At 38.8% G+C, this 20,857-nt stretch overlaps 2 long non-coding RNA genes across 2 annotated transcripts in view; one reads left to right on the top strand and one right to left on the bottom strand.

The window, feature by feature from the left end:
• LOC309846074 overlaps positions 1-14,154 on the top strand; it is a 61,975-nt gene extending 47,821 nt beyond the window's left edge. The window contains exon 3 of the long non-coding RNA XR_014301723.1: positions 14,005-14,154. This is a non-coding gene — a long non-coding RNA (uncharacterized lncRNA). The remainder of the gene's footprint in view (positions 1-14,004) is intronic.
• Positions 1-20,857, bottom strand: part of LOC309846075 — a 277,012-nt gene that overhangs the window by 146,402 nt on the left and 109,753 nt on the right. The gene's annotated exons all lie outside the window — the stretch shown is intronic.

The raw sequence follows: 20,857 nt of genomic DNA, 5'->3' as shown, positions 1-20,857 counted from the left end.
TCTTTAATTTTGTTATTAATTGCCTTATATAATTGGCTGCTCCCACATTAGGGGCATAAATACTTAGAATTCTTAGATCTTCTTGTTGGATAGAACTTTTAATTATGATATAGTGTCCTTTGTCATCTCTTATTACAGTCTTTGGTTTAAAATCTATTTTGTCTTATATAAGGATTGCCACCTCAGCTTTCTTTTGATGTCCATTAGCATGCTAAGTGGATTTCTACCCCCTCACTTTAAATCTGGATGTGTTTTGGGGTCTAAAATGAGTGTCTTGCAGACAGCATATTGATGGTCTTGCTTTTCTATCCAATCTGATACACTGAGTCTTTTGATTGGGGCATTTAGCCCACTTACATTTACAATTTACAATTTACATTCAGAGTAACTATTGAAAGATATGAATTTAGTGCTGTTGTATTACCTGTAAAGTGACTGTTACTGTATATTGTCTCTGTTCCTTTCTGGTCTTTGTTACTCTTGGGCTCTCTCTTTGCTTGAAGGATCCCTTTTAATATTTCTTGCAAGGCTGGTTTCATGTTCATAAATTCTTTTAGTTTCTGTTTATCACTCCTTCTATTTTAAATGACACTGTGGCTGGATAAAGTATTCTTGGCTGCATACTTTTCTTATTAACACCCTGAATAGGGGCACCTGGGTGGCTCGGTGGGTTAAAGCCTCTGCTTTAAGTTCCGGTTGTGATCCCAGGGTCCTGGGATTGAGCTCCACATGGGGGCTCTCTGCTCAGTGGGGAGCCTGCTTCCTTCTCTTTCTCTGCCTGCCTCTATGCCTACTTGTGATCTCTGTCTGTCAATTAAATAAATAAAATCTTTACGCGTGCGCACACACACACACACACACACACACACAAAACACCTTGAGTATATCATGCCAGTCCTTTTTGGCCTGCCAGGTCTCTGTGGATAGCTCTGCTGCCAATCTAGTATTCTGCCCTTGGAGGTTACTGACCTCTTGTCCTGAGCTGATTTCAGGATTTTCTCTTTGTCTCTGAGATTTGTAAATTTCACTATTATTTATTGGGTTATTGACCTATTTTATTGATTTTGAGGGGGGTTCTCTGTGCTTCCTGGATTTTGATGCCTGTTTCCTTCCCCAAATTAGGGAAGTTCTTTGTCATAATTTGCTCCAGTATACCTTTTGCCCCCTCTCTCTTTCCTCTTCTTCTGGGATCCCAATTATTCTAATATACATATTAGGTATACAAAATATATAAAACATATTCTAATGTGTTTTGCTTTATGGTATTACTTTACTTATCTCTCAATTTCTCCCCTCCTGATCCAGTAGTTTATCTCTCATTTTCTCAGCTTCTTTATTCTCCATCATTTGCTCTTCTATATCACTAATTCTCTCTTCTGCTCATTTATTCTAGCAGTTAGAGTGTCCATTTTTTATTGCATTTCATTAATAGCCTTTTTGATTTTTACTTGGTTAGATTTTAGTTCTTTTATTTCTCCAGAAAGGGAATCTAGTGTCTTCTATGCTTTTTCAGTCCCAGCTAATCATTATTCTGAACTCTAGTTCCAACAATTTACTTATATCCTTACTGGTTAGGTATCTGGCAGTCAGTACTGCCTCTTGTTTTCTTTTTTGAGGTGAGTTTTTCCATCTTGTAATTCTTGCAGTAAGTAGTCACTTTTCTATTAGTAGAGTTGCAGCTATTATTTTCTTAGATCTCCAGTTGAGTTCACAGGTGTTCAGAATGATTTGTTATCTAGCTGAATTCCTGGAACCAGATGAAATTAAGGCTCCATTTCCTTCACCATCTTGGACTCCTCCCTGGAACCTATACTTTTAAATGTGTCAGTTTTCTCCTGGGGCACTGCCCCTCTTGATCTTGCTCCCCCAGCAGTCAGCAGAGCCTGCTTAGAGTTCAGGGGCCATGGCACCACCAAGAGTCTGTTATTATATATTCATTAAAGAAATAGCTAATATGTGATAAAAATGGAAGATGACCTGTGTCATCTTTCTCTCCAAACCCCATAACCCCAGTATATTCATGAGAACAACAATAGACAAATTCCAGTAGATGTATATCTCACAGTGTACCTGACCAATACTCCTCAAAACTGTCAAGGCCATTTGGGATGCCAGGTGGCTCAGTTGATTAAGCATTTGCTTTCAGCTCAGGTCATGATCAGCAGGGAGCTGGATTCTTCCTCTACCTGCTGCTCCCCCTGCTTGTGCTCTCTCTCTCTCTCTCTCTCACACAAATAAATAAAATCTTAAAAAAAAAAAAACAACCTGTCAAGGCCATCAAAAACAAGGAAATTCTGAGGAACTGCTGCAGAGGAGCCTAAAGGAGACATGACAACTAAATGTGATGTGGTATCCTGGATAGCATCCAGAAATAGGAAAGGAGCATTAGTTAGAAATGATTGAAATTTGACTAAAATGTGGACCTTAATTAATAATAATGTATTACTATTGATTCATTAATTGTAACGAGTGTGCCACTCTAATATAATAATAATAATAAGTGACAAGGGAAAATGTGTGGGGGGGGGGTGAGGAAGGGAAGGGACTTCTAGCACTGTCACTTCAATTTTTCTGTATATCCAAAACTTCCAAAAAACAGTTTGTTAAGAAAGATAGTTAAACTGCATTTTAAAAGTGAAATTAAAACTAAAACTTGTGAAATGTTTGAAAGTCCTGGAACACTTTGCTAGAACCCAGGATTTTTCAGAGCACAATATGAAACTACTAGTCTAATCAATATAAATGATTCTTAAGGTAATTCAGTTTCCAGCACAAGCAGTTCTTACTTTGCATAGTAGCCTGGGGCCATAAAAAGGACTGTGTAAGCTGAAACCATGTAAAGTGATCTTAAATAATCAATGGGGAAAATTACAATTGTTTAGCAACCTTTAAAATTTTTCTTTCAAAATATTAAAAAACCTCTTATTGCTGTTAATAAAGAAATACTGAGATTTCAAGTGTTTTATTTTTTATTTTTAATTTTTATAAAGAAACTTAACAAGGTAATACTGTAAGGATTTTCCCTACGTCTCTCTCTAAACTCAGAACCGATATCTTAAGGCTTTCAGACTAGTCTTTCCTACTTATAGGAGACATTTTAAAGGATATGTTTTATATCTTTTTTTTCAACACTGAAGAATTTTATAGGTGTGAACACTTCAGTAACTTTGTAAACAAAAAATCCCCCATGATTTTTGTTCATCCATATTCTAGTATTCAAAAGCTTGTAAGCTTTTTTAAAGCTTTTTTTTTTTTTTTAAAGATTTTATTTATTTATTTATTTGGCAGAAAGAGAGATCACAAGTAAGCAGAGAGGCAGGCAGAGAGAGAGAGGAGGAAGCAGTCTCCCTACAGAGCAGAGAGCCTGATGCAAGGCTCGATCCCGGGACCCTGAGATCATGACCTGAGCCGAAGGCAGAGGCTTAACCCCCTGAGCCACCTAGGCGCCCCTAAATCTTATTTTTTTTAAAGATTTATTTATTTGAGAGAAATAGAGCACTAGCATGAGCATGCAAACAGGGGGTGGTATAAAGGGAGAAAGAGAGGGAAAGAATCTCAAGCACACTGCCTGCTGAGTGTGGAGCCTGATGTGGAGCTTGATCTCACAACCCCAAGACAATGACCTGAGCCAAAATCGAGAGTCAGATGCTCCACCAACCAGGAGCCCAACCTTGCAAGTTTTTGAACTATTCAGTGATATTTTAAATTTTTCAAAGATACAGAATAATTTATATAGGAAAATAGGATTTTTAATTTTGGTATATTATTGTTCATGTACATGGAAAGTATGTATTTCTCTTTGAAAACCTATCCTTTTATAAAACCAATGCACAGAAATCAGTTGCATTTCTTTTTTTTATGGTAAAATTTTTTAAATTTATTTTTTATTTTCAGCATAACAGTATTCATTATTTTTGCACCACACCCAGTGCTCCATGCAATCCATGCCCTCTATAATACCCACTACCTGGTACCCCAACCTCCCACCCCCACCCCTTCAAAACCCTCAGATTGTTTTTCAGAGTCCACGGTCTCTCATGGTTCACCTCCCCTTCCAATTTCCCCCAACTCCATTCTCCTCTCTAATTCCCCATGTCCTCCATGCTATTTGTTATGCTCCACAAATAAGTGAAACCATATGATAATTGACTCTCTCTGCTTGACTTATTTCACTCAGCATAATCTCTTCCAGTCCCATCCATGTTGCTACAAAAGTTGGGTATTCATCCTTTCTGATGGAGGCATAATACTCCATAGTGTATATGGACCACATCTTCCTTATCCATTTGTCCGTTGAAGGGCATCTTGGTTCTTTCCACAGTTTGGCGACCGTAGCCATTGCTGCTATAAACATTGGGGTACAGATGGCCCTTCTTTTCACTACATCTGTATCTTGGGGGTAAATACCCAGTAGTGCAATGGCAGGGTCATAGGGAAGTTCTATTTTAAATTTCTTGAGGAATCTCCATACTGCTCTCCAAAGAGGCTGCACCAACTTGCATTCCCACCAACAGTGTAAGAGGGTTTCCCTTTCTCCACATCCCCTCCAACACGTTGTTTCCTGTCTTGCTAATTTTGGCCATTCTAACTGGTGTTAAGGTGATATCTCAATGTGGTTTTAATTTGAATCTCCCTGAGGGCTAGTGATGATGAACATTTTTTTCATGTGTCTGATAGCCATTTGTATGTCTTCATTGGAGAAGTGTCTGTCCATATCTTCTGCCCATTTTTTGATATGATTGTCTGTTTTGTGTGTTTTGAGTTTGAGGAGTTCTTTATAGATCCTGGATATCAACCTTTTGTCTGTACTGTCATTTGCAAATATCTTCTCCCATTCTGTGGGTTGCCTCTTTGTTTTGCTAACTGTTTCCTTTGCTGTGCAGAAGCTTTTGATTTTGATGAAGTCCCAAAAGTTCACCTTTGCTTTTGTTTCCTTTGCCTTTGGAGACATATCTTGAATCAGTTGCATTTCTTTACACCAACAAGACAGAAGAAAGAGAAATTAAGGAGTCAGTCCCATTTACAATTGCACCCCAAACCATAAGATACCTAGGAATAAACCTAACCAAAGAGGCACAGAATCTATACTCAGAAAACTATAAAGTACTCATGAAAGAAATTGAGGAAGACACAAAGAAATGGGAAAATGTTCCATGCTCCTGGATTGGAAGAAAAAATATTGTGAAAATGTCTATGCTACATAAAGCTATCTACACATTTAATGCAATCCCTATCAAAATCCCATCCATTTTTTTTTCAAAGAAATGGAATAAATAATTCTAAAATTTATATGGAACCAGAAAAGACCTCAAATAGCCAAAGGAATATTGAAAAAAAAAAAAAAGCCAAAGTTGGTGGCATCACAATTCCAGACTTCAAACTCTATTGCAAAGGTGTCATCATCAAGACAGTATGGTACTGGCACAAAAACAGACACATAGATCAATGGAACAGAATAGAGAGCTCAGAAATAGACCCTCAACTCTATGGTGAACTAATCTTCGACAAAGCAGGAAAGAATGTCCAATGGAAAAAAGACAGCCTCTTCAACAAATCGTGTTGGGAAAATTGGACAGCCACATGCAAAGAAATGAAATTGGACCTTTTCCTTACACCATGCATGAAAATAGACTCAAAATATATGAAGGACCTCAATGTGAGAAAGGAATCCATCAAAATCCTTGAGGAAAACACAGTCAGCAACCTCTTTGACCTCAGCTGCAGCAACTTCTTCCTAGGAACAATGCCAAAGGCAAGGGAAGCAAGGGCAAAAATGAACTATTGGGATTTCATCGAGATCAAAAGCTTTTACAGAGCAAAGGAAACAGTTAACAAAACCAAAATACAACTGACAGAATGGGAGAAGATATTTGCAAATGACATATCAGATAAAGGGCTAGTATCCAAAATCTGTAAAGAACTTATCAAACTCAACACCCAAAGAAAAAATAATCCAATCAAGAAATGGGAAGAGGACATTAACAGACATTTCTGCAAAGAAGACATCCAGATGGCCAACAGACACATGAAAAAGTGCTCCACATCACTCAGCATCAGGGACATACAAATCAAAACCACAATGAGATACCACCTCACACCAGTCAGAATGGCTAAAATTAACAAGTCAGGAAATGACAGATGCTGGTGAGGATGTGGAGAAAGGGGAACCTTCCTATACTGTTGGTGGGAATGCAAGCTGGTGCAACCACTCTGGAAAACAGCATGGAGGTTCCTCAAAAAGTTGAAAATAGAGCTACCTTACAACCCAGCAATTGCACTACTGGGTATTTACCCTAAAGATACAAACATAGTGATCTGAAGGGGCACATGCACCCGCATGTTTATAGCAGCAATGTCCACAATAGCCAAACTGTGGAAAGAACCTAAATGTCCATCAACAGATGAATGGTTAAAGAAGATGTGATATATATATATATAGTATTATGCAGCCATCAAAAGAAATGAAATCTTGCCATTTTTTTTTAGATTTTTAAAAAGATTTTATTTATTTATTTGACAGAGAGAAATCACAAGTAGACGGAGAGGCAGGCAGAGAGAGAGGAAGGGAAGCAGGCTCCCTGCTGAGCAGAGAGCCCAACGCGGGACTCGATCCCAGGACCCTGAGGTCATGACCTGAGCCGAAGGCAGCGGCTTAACCCACTGAGCCACCCAGGCGCCCCAAATCTTGCCATTTGTGATGACATGGAATGAACTAGAGGGTATTATGCTGAGTGAAACAAGTCAATTGGAGAAAGACAACTATCATATGATCTCCCTGATATGAGGAAGTGGAGATGCAGCGATGGGAGGCGGGGAGGTTAAGGGCGTAGGAAAAGAATAAATGAAACAAGATGGGGTCAGGGGGGAGACAAACCAAAAGAGACTCTTAATGTCACAAAACAAACTGAGGGCTGCGGCGGGGAGGGGTGTAGGGAGAGGATGGCAGGGTTATGGACATCGAGGAGGGTACATGCTATGGTGAGTGCTGTGACGTGTATAAACCTGCTGATTCACAGACCTGTATACCTGGGGCTAATAATACATTATATGTTTATAAAAAAAGAAAAAAAAAGAAGAAAACCTATCCTTTTAACAAGGTTGCATAGTGTAACTGTGTGATAATGCTTTCTGAACTGTCTTCCTAAGATTTAATAAAATACTTTCAAACCAAAAAAATTTATCAAGAATGATTTGAATCATGCTTGCCTTCTTATCATGTAACTTAGGGTATAGAGTGAGTATCTTTTCTGTGCTTTTGCAGATTATCATACTCCTAAGTCTGGATCGGCTTCCAACATTTTATCCTTTGCACTTTCAGTGTTGCAAAGTGTTTCCAACCATTACTTTAATGTGGGGTATTTTGCTGGCATCACTTTTTCTGGGACATCATCATTCTTTCCCTATTTATGTTAAGTTCACCTTTACTACATTCCTTTTTGCTACATATCTAAGGTCTCTTGAATGATGGCAGAGTCACTCATAGTTATTGGTTTCTTTTCTAACTCCATTTACTTTACATTTGATTCAGATTTCACCCCTATTATTATTATTTTTTGTTTCTTTGCTGTACTCTTCTCTGTCAAACATCTATTTTTAGTAAAGTGTGTGTGGTTTATCACCATGAGATAAGGAGGCAACACAACTGTACTTTCTTTGTTATCTCTCTGTAAACTGATTAATCACAGGTGATCAATCACTAACAGACTTTGAAAGAGGTGATGCATTGGCCACTGACCCATACTTATCTGTTATTTACATAGGGATTAGTGGACTAAAAGGTTAGTATGAAGTTTGTACTTCATGCAATTATTCGCAGTTAACATACTGTTGTAACTGAAATCTCAACTATGCTGTTTGGGAACTGCTGTTATTTAACTGACTGTGGTAACTGAAATTTGTGCATTTGGGAACTATGCCAGGTAAGTTCTGCCTATAACCTACATGTCTACAAAATTTTCCCTAATCCTTTTACTGTCTTAAAATTTGGTTAGCTGTTAGAGAGAAGGGGGTTGGGGCAAATTGGAAGGGGAGGTGAATCATGAGAGACTATGGACTCTGAAAAACAATCTGAGGGGTTTGAAGTGGCAGGGGGGGTGGGAGATCGGGGTACCAGGTGGTGGGTATTATAGAGGGCACGGATTACATGGAGCACTGGGTGTGGTGAAAAAATAGTGATACTGTTATGCTGAAAATAAATAAATGAAAAAAAATTTGGTTAGCTGTTAGAAGGAGACTGACTTATTGAGATGATTTATACTCATTTTATAGGGATACTGAAAAATGAGAGGATTCATTTTGTCTCAACCCTGTATTCATTGCTGACACTTAAAAATTCAGAGCACAAGTGTAGGGCGATGAAAGTCATCATCAAATAAATTTCTTTTAAGAGCTGGAGCTACGTGGTACTGATGAAAACATGGAAGATTAAAGGCCAGAAGACAGAACCTTCAGATCATAAGAGCTTGAACTGTGTGTGGAGCAAGATATTTCCCTGCATCTACCACACAATCTTTTGGTTCTTATAGAGGCTGAACCTTGCTCAAAAGAGGGACTTGGGCTAATAATGTTTTGGAATTCTCTCAAATTCCTATAACTCCAAAGTAGGAAAACCCCCAAATTTATTATTTCAATGATTAGGTTTATTTAGTATGTTTAAAAATGTTCCCCTTCCCAATATACTCTAAGTTCCAAATTGGTAGCAGCAAGCATTTCCCCATTTCCTTCTCTCTGGGGGATGAATTACTAGCTAAGATTGTCATGGATAAGTTGGTTCCATGCCCATCCACCTACCTGCATTGTAATCACTTTCACTCAAGCACATACAAAATCATACAACCAATTGTTCTATGCCACCCAGGAAGGAAAAGACACCTCACTGGGTGGCTCAGTTGGTTAAGCATTTGCCTTGGGGTCCGGTCATAAGCCTAGGGTCCTGGGATCAAGTCCTGCATGGGGCTCCTTGCTCAGGGGGGAGTCTGCTTCTCCCTCCACCTGCTGCTCCCTCTGCTTGTTTGTACCCTCTCTTTCTCTGACAAATAAATCTTAAAAAAAAAAAAAAAAAGATACCTCACTGGCTGCAGAGCCAAGTTCATTTATAAATACCCTTCCTTAGGGGCACCTGGGTGGCTCAGTGGGTTAAACCTCTGCCTTCAGCTCAGGTCATGATCTCAGGGCCCTGGGATTGAGCACTGCATTGGGCTCTCTGCTCAGCAGGAAGCTTGCTTTCCTCTCTCTCTCTGCCTGCCTCTCTGCCTACTTGTGGTCTCTCTCTGTCAAATAAATAAATAAATAAAATCTTTAAAATAGAAGATAGATAGGGCGCCTGGGTGGCTCAGTGGGTTAAGCCGCTGCCTTCGGCTCAGGTCATGATCTCAGGGTCCTGGGATCGAGTCCCGCATCGGGCTCTCTGCTCAGCAGGGAGCCTGCTTCCCTCTCTCTCTCTCTCTCTCTGCCTGCCTCTCCATCTACTTGTGATTTCTCTCTCTCAAATAAATAAATAAAATCTTTAAAAAAAATAAAATAGATGATAGATAGATAGATAGATAGATAAATACCCTTCCTTAGGGCATTTTTAAGGTTAAAATGTTTTTGCCACCTATGCAACGAGATTCCCACAGAGGCTGCTCTGGTGCTAACTTACACAGAATAAACAGTTGTCAAGTCCACTTACTGCTAGTTTCTTGGAGACAGTGTTCAAAAGCTGTCTGAAAGAATAGTATACTCAAGGCACAGACTTAAAAATAGAGGTTATTGTGCTAAGCAAAATAAGTCAATCAGAGAAAGACAAATATCATATGATCTCACTGATATGAGAATTTGAGAAACCAGACAGAGGAGCATAGTTGGGAAAGGAGGGTAAAATGAAACAGGCGAAACCAGAGAGGGAGACAAACCATAATATTAATGTCAGGAAACAAACTGAGGGTTGCTGGAGTGGAGGGGAGTGGGAGGGATGGGGTGGCTGGGTGATGGACACTGGGGAGGGTATGTGCTACGGTGAGTCCTGTGAATTGTGTAAGACTGATGACTCACAGACCTGTACCTCTGAAACAAATAATACATTATATGTTAATAAAAAATTCAGTGAGTGGATGAGGTTTGACTAATCTCAAAAGTTTTAATGGTACCTGAGGATAGTAAGTAGATTAGAAAAAGAAAAGCAATATTGAAGAGACTGCCTTTTTTCCACTGTATATTTTTTTCTGTATGGTCGAAGATTATTTGACCATAGACTTGAGGGTCCATATCTGGGCTCTCTACTCTGTTCCACTGGTCTATGTGTCTGTTTTTATGCCAGTACCATGCTGTCTTGGTGATCACAGCTTTGTAGTAAAGCTTGAAATCAGGTAGTGTGATGCCCCCAGTTTTATTTTTGTTTTTCAACATTTCCTTAGTGACTCAGGGTCTCTTCTGATTCCATACAAATTTTTGGATTATTTGCTTTAGCTCTTTGAAGAATACCAGTGGAATTTTGATCGCGATGGCATTAAAAGTATAGATTGCTCTAGGCAGTATAGACATTTTAACAATGTTTATTCTTCCGATCCAAGAGCATGGAATGGTCTTCCATCTTTTTGTGGCTTCTTCAATTTCTTTCATGAGTGTTCTGTAGTTCCTCGAGTACAGATCCTTCACCTCTTTGGTTAGGTTTATTCCCAGGTATCTTATGGTTCTTGGTGCTATAGTAAATGGAATCGATTCTCTAATTTCCCTTTCTGTATTTTCATTGTTAGTGTATAAGAAAGCCACTGATTTCTGCACATTGACTTTGTATCCTGCCACGTTGCTGAATTGCTGTATGAGTTCTAGTAGTTTGGGGGTGGAGTCTCTTGGGTTTTCCATATAAAGAATCATGTCATCTGCGAAGAGAGAGAATTTGACTTCTTCATTGTCAATTTGGATACCTTTTATTTCTCTTTGTTGTCTGAGTGCTGTTGCTAGGACTTCTAATACTATGTTGAACAAGAGTGGTGAGAGTGGGCATCCTTGTCGTGTTCCTGATCTCAACGGGAAGGCTGCAAGCTTTTTCCCATTGAGGATGATATTTGCTGTGGGTCTTTCATAGATAGATTTGATGAAGTTCAGGAAATGTTTCCTCTATCCCTATGCTTTGAAGCGTTTTAATCAGGAACGGATGCTGGATTTTGTCAAATGCTTTTTCTGCATCGATTGAGAGGACCATGTGGCAGCTATATGTAGAAGAATGAAACTCGACCATTCTCTTACACTGTACACAAAGATAAACTCAAAATGGATAAAAGACCTCAATGTGGGACAGGAATCCATCAGAATCCTAGAAGAGAACATAGGCAGTAATCTCTTTGATATTCAGCCACAGCAACTTCTTTCAAGATATGTCTCCAAAGGCAAAGGAAACAAAAGTGAAAATGAACTTTTGGGACTTCATCAAAATCAAAAGCTTCTGCACAGCAAAGGAAACAGCAAAACAAAAAGGCAACCCATGGAATGGGAGAAGATATTTGCAAATGACAGTACAGACAAAAGGTTGATATCCAGGATCTATAAAGAACTCTTCAAACTCAACACACACAAAACAGACAATCATATCAAAAAATGGGCAGAAGATATGGACAGACACTTCTCCAATGAAGACATACAAATGGCTATCAGACACATGAAAAAATGTTCATCATCACTAGCCCTCAGGGAGATTCAAATTAAAACCACATTGAGATATCACCTTACACCAGTTAGAATGGCCAAAATTAACAAAACAGGAAACAACATGTGTTGGAGAGGATGTGGAGAAAGGGGAACCCTCTTACACTGTTGGTGGGAATGCAAGTTGGTGCAGCCTCTTTGGAGAGCAGTGTGGATATTCCTCAAGAAATTAAAAATAGAACTTCCCTATGACCCTGCAATTGCACTACTGGGTATTTACCCCCAAGATACAGATGTAGTGAAAAGAAGGGCCATCTGTACCCCAATGTTTATAGCAGCAATGGCTACGGTCGCCAAACTATGGAAAGAACCAAGATGCCCTTCAACAGACAAATGGATAAGGAAGATGTGGTCCATATACACTATGGAGTATTATGCCTCCATCAGAAAGGACGAATACCCAACTTTTGTAGCAACATGGACGGGACTGGAAGAGATTATGCTGAGTGAAATAAGTCAAGCAGAGAGAGTCAATTATCGTATGGTTTTACTTATTTGTGGAGCATAACAAATAGCATGGAGGACAAGAGGTGTTAGAGAGGAGAATGGAGTTGGGAGAAATTGGAAGGGGAGGTGAAACATGAGAGACTATGGACTCCAAAAAACAATCTGAGGGGTTTGAAGTGGCAGGGGGGGTGGGAGGTTGGGGTACATGGTGGTGGGTATTATGGAGGGCATGGATTGCATGGAGCACTGGGTGTGGTGAAAAAATAATGAATACTGTTTTTCTGAAAATAAATAAATTTATTTAAAAAAAAACTACATTGAGATATCACCTTACACCAGTTAGAATGGCCAAAATTAGCAAGACAGGAAACAACATGTGTTGGAGGGGATGTGGAGAAAGGGGAACCCTCTTATACTGTTGGTGGGAATGCAAGTTGGTGCAGCCTCTTTGGAGAGCAGTGTGGATATTCCTCAAGAAATTAAAAATAGAACTTCCCTATGACCCTGCCATTGCACTACTGGGTATTTACCCCCAAGATACAGATGTAGTGAAAAGAAGGGCCATCTGTACCCCAATGTTTATAGCAGCAATGGCTACGGTCGCCAAACTGTGGAAAGAACCAAGATGCCCTTCAACGGACAAATGGATAAGGAAGATGTGGTCCATATACACTCTGGAGTATTATGCCTCCATCAGAAAGGATGAATACCCAACTTTTGTAGCAACATGGACGGGACTGGAAGAGATTATGCTGAGTGAAATAAGTCAAGCAGAGAGAGTCAATTATCGTATGGTTTTACTTATTTGTGGAGCATAACAAATAGCATGGAGGACAAGGGGTGTTAGAGAGGAGAATGGAGTTGGGAGAAATTGGAAGGGGAGGTGAAACATGAGAGACTATGGACTCCGAAAAACAATCTGAGGGGTTTGAAGCAGCAGAGTGTGGGAGGTTGGGGGAACCAGGTGTTGGGTATTAGAGAGAGCACGGGTTGCATGGAGCACTGGGTGTGGTGCAAAAACAATGAATACTGTTATGCTGAAAATAAATTAAAAAAAAAGAAAAAAAGGTGTCTGTGTATTACATATAAACACAATGTTGTAATTATTGCTTTCAACATTATTATGTATTTTAATAGGAGTAGAAAAAGAGTCTATTTACCCTGATATTTACTCTTTCTGTTGCTCTTCTTTAATACCTGAAGTTCAGTTTCTTTCTGGGATCACATCTGAAGAACTTTTAGCATTTCTTTTAGAGCAGGTCTGCTGGCAGCAAATTCTCTTAGTTTTCTTTCATGTGAGAATGTTTCTAGTTCATCTTTATTTTTTTTTAAAGATTTTATTTATTTATTTGACAGAGAGAGATGACAAGCAGGCAGAGAGGCAGGCACAGGAGAGGAGGAAGCAGGCTCCCTCCCGAGCAGAGAGCCCGATGCGGGGCTCGATCCCAGGACTCTGAGATCATGACCTGAGCCGAAGGCAGTGGCTTAACCCACTGAGCCACCCAGGCACCCCCTAGTTCATCTTTATTTTAAGGACATTTTAGCTAGCTATAACATTGTGGATTGATAGTGTGCTTTTTTTAAAAAAACAACTTTGAAGATGTTGTTACACTGCCTTCTGGCATATATGGTTTTTCCATGAGAAATCCAGTCATCCTACCTGTAACATATTGTTTTTCTCTGGTTATTTTCTAGATTTATTTGGTTTTAAGAAGCTTGATTATGATGGGTCTAGGAACGGGTTTCTTTTAGTTTATCCTGTTTAGGTTTCACTGAGTTTTTGAATGTGTGAATTTATAACTTTCATTAAATTTGAGCAATTTTCAGCTATCATTTCTTTTTTTTCTTTTAAGATTTTATTTATTTATTTGACAGAGAGAGAGAGATCACAAGCAGGCAGAGCAGCAGGCAGAGAGAGATGGGGGAAGCTGGCTCCCTGCTGAGCAAAGAGCCTGACATGGGCCTCGATCCCAGGACCCCGAGATCATGACCTGAGCTGAAGGCAGAAGCTTAACCCACTGAGCCACCCAGGTGCCCCAGCCATCATTTCTTGGAATATATTTTCTGTACCAATGATATACATATATTAGTTTAAATACAATGGTAATAATGAATGCATTTTCAGAGGAGTTTAATTTTATGGCATTCTAATAATTCTAGAAGTCATAAAGGTATAATGTATTAGCTAAAATTGTATTTTCAGATTCTTAAGTCTTTACTTTTTAAAAAGATTTTATTTATTTATTTAACACAGAGAGAGAGATCACAAATAGACAGAGAAGCAGGAAGAGAGAGAGGGGGAAGCAGATTCCCTGCTGAGCAGAGAGCCTGATGCAGGGCTCGAACCCAGGACCTGAGATCATGACCTGGGCGGAAGGCAGAAGCTTAACCCACTGAGCCACTTAAGTCCCCCAGATTCTTAACTCTTTAAAACTTTAATCATTAAACAGACAATTAGGTTAATTAATTTAAAAAAATTGAATCCCTGGAGTATAGAAACAAATGTAGAAATACTGCTCAGAAAACAATTTTGATTTGTCCTCATTTCCTAGAATGGCAATATATGAACAAATATGAAAAAATATGCAAATACACTGGATGATTATTTACTACCTCAATTTTCTTAAAATGATATATAATACATTTCTAAAAAAACTAGCTAAAAAAAACTAGCTAAATCACTTTTGCATTTCTGTCTTTTAATTTTCTGCTATGTCTGGAAAAAAGAAAAGTTGGTTGCCTTCAATAAAGATGATAATGAATATAATTGGTTGGCATGCTAGATAATTTTTTCTGTGTCTCCAGTAATCAGAGAAGGCCTTTAACATGCACCAAAGTACCCAATTAAAGTTTGTTGAATCAATGAATGAACTGACTGTGGCAGTGACAGTAAAGACAAAAGGCTAAGACTGAGCCTAAAATATCTTTACAACAAGAGGGACCTACCCCTTTCCCAATTTAAAAACAATCAATTCTGGGGTGTGGGTGGGGTATGGTATTAGCTCCATACATTAGAAGAGAAAGGGGAAAACAGAAAGAGAACATTTCAATGGAGAAAGGAATAAAACTGGAAGGATAAGAAAGGAAAGGAAGAAATAAAACTTTATTTTTGACAACCAAAAAAAAAAAAGGAAGGAAGGAAGAGGAAATTAAAAGAAAAAAAACTCGAAAAAGAGAGTTGAATTGAATGAAAGGAAGGACAACGAAAAGAGACAGAATGTGATGGATAAAAACTGGCATTTTGAAACACTATTCTTTTACCAGTAAATGTTGTTTTATTAAAAAAGAGCTTCTGAGGTCCGTGTGATAATGAATTATCAACTACCTAAAATACTAATAATGTTTGGGGTGCCTGGGTGGCTCAGTGGGTTAAAGCCTCTGCCTTCAGCTTGGGTCATGATCCCAGGGTCCTGGGATCAAGCCCCATATTGGGGGCTCTCTGCTCAGCAGGGAGCCTGCTTCCTCCTCTCTCTGTCTGCCTCTCTGCCTACTTGTGATCTCTGTCAAATAAATAAATCTTTTAAAAAATGCTAATAATGTTTAACAGCTCCATATTTGGGCTTCAGACAGGTTCCTTTCAACAGCTCACTTTCTTCCCCTCTACCCTGCCACCCTTCTAATCCTTCCTCTGTCTTTCCTTCCTATCATCTCAGGACTGCATGTGCATACACCCACAAAGACCAAAATATCTGCAGAGAAATGCACCCACACACGTTTATACCTAGAAACACATATGGTCAGATTCAGGAGACCTATCTCCAGAGTTTATGTCCACATCATGCAGAAAAATACAGCCGCAATGAGATATCTGCAACCTCGGTTTCCACACAGAGGCAAAATGAAGTCTAAACCTCACTGCACTGAGATAAAATATATACAAAATAAAATGTACCCAGAGTAAAATAAATATTTCAAAAATCCTTCTGTTATCCCCACATATCATTACACAGAAAAACTAGCAAACTCTATGTGCATACTGACTACTGCATTTGGATCACTTTCTCTTCCACACATTATAATTTTCTCTCTGCTTCAAGCAGTAGATTAAATGCCATTTTCTACATGAAGCTTTCCCAGATCACTTCAGCCAAAAATAATCTCTCTCTTCTTTATAGGAGACTTATATAGCAGTTTGTCTGTATGAGGTACACTCTGAGATATTTTGAGTATTTTTGTATAACTACCTATTATTTCCTACCAAGCGGAAAACAAAACTTTAAAGTGATCTGGATTCACTTCCAGAAAACATTTACTACCTCTCATGCTTTATTCATTAAATAGGCTTTAATAGATACTACTACTTTATACTAATAGGAGAAAACTGAGGCACACAAGAGGAAGGCAGCTTAGATTGAGAAACAGTGGCTCTCACTCTCCTCTGAGGATGCTGGAGATTGTGGTCATTGCAGTAGTGTGATGTTGAGGACCACTCTCCTTGCCTGTGCAGCTGGCTGGGAGGATGGAAACTACTAGCTAGGAAGAACAGACAGGAGGGTGAAGTAGGAGTACAGCATTCCTCAGCTTTACAAATAGAAAGACTCCAACTTGTCAAAGTTCTGTGAGCCAATTGGTTTCTTCAGGATGGACAAACTGTAATTAAATGTAAAAGAATGTTGGGCACCTGGCTGGGTCAGTCACTGAAACATGCAACTCTCGATCTCAGGGTGGTGAGTTAAAGCTCCATGTTGGGTGTAGAGATTACTTAAAATCTTTAAAAAAAAAAATAAAGAATCTGAGACATAAATTATAATACTAATATACTAATTTATACTGGAAAATATAATCCCAAGAGACCTGACATACTCCCATTTGTTGGTCAGGGCATTCTCTTCTTACAAGTTTATTTATATTGAAAGTTATAACCTAGTCAGAGTGATGAGCCTGTCATCAAGCCAGGAGTATGAATGGGACAATCTTAGAAAGGCTCCTCTTTCTTCCTTGCATTCTTGAATTCTTTTTTAAAATTAACATAGAATGTATTATTTGTTTCAGGGGTACAGCTCTGTGATTCATCAGTCTTACACAATTCACAGCACTTACCATAGTAAATACCCTCCCCAATGTCCATTACTCAGCCACCCCATCCCTCCCACTCCCCTCCACTCCGGCAACCCTCAGTTTGTTTCCTAACATTAAGATTATGGTTTGTCTCCCTCTCTGGTTTCGTCCTGTTTCATTTGCCCTCCCTTCCCCTATGCTCTTCTGTTTTGTTTCTCAAATTCCTTGTATCAGTGAGATCATATGATAATTCTCTTTCTCTGATTGACTTATTGTGCTTAGCATAGTACCCTCTAGTTCCATCCACATGATTGCAAATGGCAATATTTCAGGGTTTTGGGTTTTGGTTTTTTTTTTACAATTTTTTAAAAGATTTTATTTATTTATTTGACAGAAAGAGATCACAAGTAGGCAGAGAGGCAGGCAGAGAGAGAGAGGAGAAAACAGGCTCTCCACGGAGCAGAGAGCCGGATGTGGGACTCGATCCCAGGACCCTGGGATCATGACCCGAGCTGAAGGCAGAGGCTTTAACCCACTGAGCCACCCAGGCGCCCCAAGATTTCAGGGTTTTTTGATGGCTGCACATTTCATTGTATATACATACCACATTTTCTTTATCCATTCATCTGTTTATGGACATCTAGGCTCTTTCCATAATTTGGCTATTGTGCTATAAATATTGGGGTGCAGGTGCGTCTTCGGATCACTACATTTGTATCTTAGGGTTGAATACCCAGTAGTGCATTGCTGGGTCATTGGGTAGCTCTATTTTTAACTTTTTGAGGAGCCTCCATACTGTTTGCATTCTTGACTTCTTAACCTCCATTAGTAGTTCACTGTCTACGTTAGGTCATTCCTAGAGATAACCAAACTTATCTAATATAGGAGGGTATTTTACAATATCATCACATAGATTTTATGACTCTTTTGCTGTCACCCCTTTCACTCCACCCTCCCCATGAGAGCCCTTTCCTTTTTAACTGAACTCTGTCATAAATAGGAAGTAAATTTTCAGAATATTTAGAAGCATTTCTTTAAATGGGAAAAAAGGTATATTTAAAAAATCATTTTAATTTAAATTCAATGTAATTAACATATAATGTATTATTAGTTTTAAGGGTAGAATTTAGTGATTCATCAGTTATACATAATAGCCAGTGCTCATTACATCAAGTGCCCACCTTAATGCCCATCATCCTGTTACCCCATCTCCTTCCCTCCCTCCTCCCCAGCAACCCTCAGTTTGTTTTCTATAGTTAAGACTCTTATACTCTTATGGTTTATCTCCATCTTTGATTTCACCTTATTTTATTTTTCCTTCCCTTCCCCTATGTTCATCTGTTTTGTTTCTTAAATCCCACATATGAGTGAAATCATATGGTATTTGTCTTTCTCTGACAAACTTATTTCGTTAACATAGTACACTCTAGTTCCATCCCCATAATTGCAAATGGCAAGATTTCATCTTTTTGATGGCTGAGCAATATTCCTCTGTGTGTGTGTGTAATTTTTCATAATATTCTCTTATGATTATTTATATTTCTGTGGTGTTGACTGTTATCTTTCCTCTTTCATTCATGATTTTATTTATTTGGGTCCTTTCTCTTTTCTTTTTGATAAGTCTGTCTAGGGGTTTATTTATTAATTCAAGGACAAGCTCTTAGATCATTGATCTGTTCTACTTTTTTGTTTGTTTCTATATCATGTATTTCTGCTCTAATCTTTATTCTTTTCTGCTGGCTTTAGGCATTATTTGCTGTTCCTTTCTAGCTCCTTTAGGTGTAAAGTTAGATTGTGTATTTGAAACTTTTCTTGCTTCTCAAGGTTGGCTTGTATTGCAATATACTTCCCTTGGGACTGCCTTTCCTGCATCCCAAAGGTTTTGGACTGTCGTGTATTCTCTCATTTGCTTCCATGTACTTTATTTTATTTATTTATTTTTTATTAACATATCATGTATTATTTGCCCCAGGGGTACAGATCTGTGTCAGGCTTACACAATTCACAGCACTCACCATAGCACATACTCTCCCCAGTGTCCATAACCCAACCATCCTCTTCATATCCATGTACTTTCTTATTTCTTCTTTTTAAAGTTTTTTTTTTACTTTTTAAAGATTTTAATTTATTTTTGAGAGAGGAGAGAGAGAACGTGTATGTGTCGGGGGAAGTGCAGAGGGAGAAGGAGAAGCAGACTCCCTACCCAAGCAGGGAGCCTGATGCAGAGCTTGAATCCAGAACATGAGGATCATGACCTGAGCCAAAGGCAGACGCTTAACTGACTGAGCCACCCAGGCACCCCTTTATCTCTTCCTTAATTTCCTGGTTAACCCATTCGTTTTTTAGTAGGATATTCTTTAACCTCCATGTATTTGTGGTCTTTCCAAATTCTTTCTTGTGGTTGACTTCAAGTTTCATAGTGTTGTCATGTGATGATATGCATGATCTGATCTTGATCTTGATCTTGATCTTTTTGTACTTGTGGAGGGCTGATTTGTGACCCAGTATGTGATCCTTTTCTGGAGAAGGTTCCCTTGCATTGAAAAGAATGTGTATTCCACTGTTTCAGGATGAAATCTTCTGACTGTATCTGTTAAGTCCATCTGGTCCAGTGTGTCATTCAAAGCCATTTTTTCCTTGTTGATTTTCTGCTTAGATGATCTGTCCATTGCTCTAAGTACAGTGTTATAGTTCCCTACTATTATTGTATTATTATCAGTGAGTTTCTTTATGATTTTTAGTTTATCTATGTGTTTGGGTGCTCCCAGGTTGGGGGCATAAATATTTACAACTGTTAGATCTTCTTAATTAGACCCCTTAATTATGATATAATGCCCTTCTTTATATCTTGTTACAGTTTTTGTTTTAAAATCTAGTTTTTCTGATAGTTGGGCTTCCTTTTGGCACCCATTAGCACAATATATGATTCTCCATCCCCTCATTTTCCAGCTACAGGTGTCTTTAGGTCTAAAATGAGTCTCTTATAGACAGCATATAGATGGGTCTTATTTTTTTTTATTCATTCTGATGTCCTCAGTCTTTTGATTGGAACATTTAAATTATTTATTTATTTATTTATTTATTTTTTAAAGATTTTATTTATTTATTTGACAGAGAGAGAAATCACAAGCAGGCGGAGAGTCAGGCAGAGAGAGAGAGAGAAGCAGGCTCCCGCTGAGCAAAGAGCCCCATGCGGGGCTCGATCATGACCTGAGCCGAAGGCAGCGGCTTAATCCACTGAGCCACCCAGGCGCCCCTGATTGGAACATTTAGTCCATTTACATTAGTGATATGAATTTAGTGTCATTGTGCTACCTGTAAAGTTAGTATTTCTGGTGATGTTCTCTGTTCCTTTCTAGTCTTTGTTGCCTTTGGTCTTTTTTACCCCAGAGAGTCCCCTTTACTATTTCTTGCAGGGCTGGTTTAGTGGTCACAAACTCCTTTAGTTTTTGTCTGGGAAACTCTGTCTCTTCTTCTATTCTGAATGACAGCCTTGCTGGATAAAGTATTCTTGGCTGCATATTTTTCCATTTAGCACGTTGAAAACATCCTGCCACTCTCTTCTGGTCTGCCAGGTGGATGGATTTGCTGTGAACTTAAGTTGTCTTCCCTTGTAGGTTAAGGACTTTTTTCTCTTGCTGCTTTCAGGATTCTTTCCTTATCTGTGTATTTTGTGAGTTTGACTATGATATGTCTTGGTGATAGCCAGCTTTTGTTGAATTTAATGGGA

The sequence above is a fragment of the Mustela nivalis genome (genome assembly GCF_964662115.1).
Source record: "Mustela nivalis genome assembly, chromosome: 13".
NCBI classification, from domain to species: Eukaryota; Metazoa; Chordata; class Mammalia; order Carnivora; family Mustelidae; genus Mustela; species Mustela nivalis.
This window is presented reverse-complemented; position numbering and strand designations above follow the sequence as displayed.